Source organism: Malurus melanocephalus, unplaced genomic scaffold (genome assembly GCF_030028575.1).
Source record: "Malurus melanocephalus ecotype Western Australia unplaced genomic scaffold, MMel_1.1 scaffold_686, whole genome shotgun sequence".
In the NCBI taxonomy this organism is placed as follows: domain Eukaryota; kingdom Metazoa; phylum Chordata; class Aves; order Passeriformes; family Maluridae; genus Malurus; species Malurus melanocephalus.
The window spans coordinates 277,744-279,317 of record NW_026623918.1 but is presented as its reverse complement, the minus strand read 5'-3'; positions in this window follow the sequence as shown (position 1 = coordinate 279,317).

Below are 1,574 nucleotides of genomic sequence, written 5' to 3'. Positions count from 1 at the left end.
TAACCTTTCAGCTGRTCCTGCTGTGGCTCATTCTSCACCCTACTGAGSATGACCTGCTTCAAAGCAAGTTGCYAMTCTCCCTGTTGGCACAAGCCAGCATTAATGAGCTCATGGAAGTGCTCAGTGATCATCAAACACCTCAGTGGAGTATTTACCTTTTCCCCTTTATACAGTACCACGGTCAGAACTCCCCTCGCAATGTTTCACCCAGCAGCTCATGCCAGGATGTTCCAGGGATGGGGAAACTGAGGCACAGAGGAAGTGTTGGAAATGACTCAGGAACCCTCAGCAGGACATTCCCTTCTTTGTGCAAGGGTAACCTGGTGTGGGTTGGCAGTGCTGTGACTCACGGTGTGCCCTGGACACTGCAGTACATCGGGTTCTCCTTGGTTTGGTGTGTGAGGCTCTGCCAGGACTCCCCGTGCTGGCTCTGTGGCCCCAGTGCCACTGTCCCCTGATGGGCTGCTGCAGGCACTGATGGACAGTTCTGGGAATGGCCCTGAGGAGGAATGGGCTGCCAGCCCCGATAAACCTCCCTTGCCCTCCTGTGCCCGTGGCTGTGTGCTTGGAGGAGCCCCTGGCAGGGACAGCACTGTCACTGTCACTGTCACTGCTGTCACCTGGGTGTGTGCTGGGAGGAGCCCCTGGCAGGGACAGCACTGTCACCCTCCCTGCTGTGGGGTGTCCCTGAGTGGGCAGGAAGGTGCCAGTTCAGCACTGTCACTGTCACTCTGTCACCTGCAGGCACCTGGGTATGTGCTTGGAGGGGCCCCAGCAGAGACAGGCACTGTCACTGTCACTGTTGTGGGGTGTCCCTGAGTGGGCAGGAAGGTGCCAGTTCAGCACTGTCACTGTCAATGTCACTGCTGTGGGGTGTCCCTGAGTGGGCAGTTCCACTGCTGTCACAGGAAAGTTCCAGTTCAGCACAGGCACCTGGGACTGCCTCTGGCTCAGTTGAGAGCTGCTGCAGTTCAGGTTTTGCTGATCTTTAGTTCACTCTCTTTGAGCTTGATTGTCTAATGAGATGATTTGTGCTGTCAGGAATGAGGGATGTTGCACTCTGCCATCACATCAAATGGCAGTTTCTCTCCACCTGTTTAAAGAAAGATCTACAACTTSCAGTTGTGGTGTCCCATCTCTGGAAGCATTCAAGGACAGGGCTKGGAGCAGCCTAGTCTAGTGGAGGGTTTCAATGGGGTGTAATGAGATGAGCTTTAAGGTTCCTTTCAGCTCAAACCATTCTTTGGTTCTGTGACTGCAAAGGTTTCCTGTGTCTGTGCCATTKCAGAGTTACAGGGTGCCAGCAGCAAGACAATGAGTGGAAAGGGAGAGCAATCCCTGTTTTGAGCTGTTCCTCACTGTGGTGTGTTGAGTTCGAGCTCTCCAGTCCCCGGGCCTGCCTCATGTTCAGCGTGAGCAGGGTGGGTGCTGTGCCCATCTGCAGACACCCCGAGCCTGCTGGCACCAAGCCTGGCACTGAGGATTGGTTATGATGGTGCTGGCACCACGCCTGGCACACAGGATTGGTTATGATGGTGCTGGCACCAAGCCTGGCACACAGGATTGGTTATGAT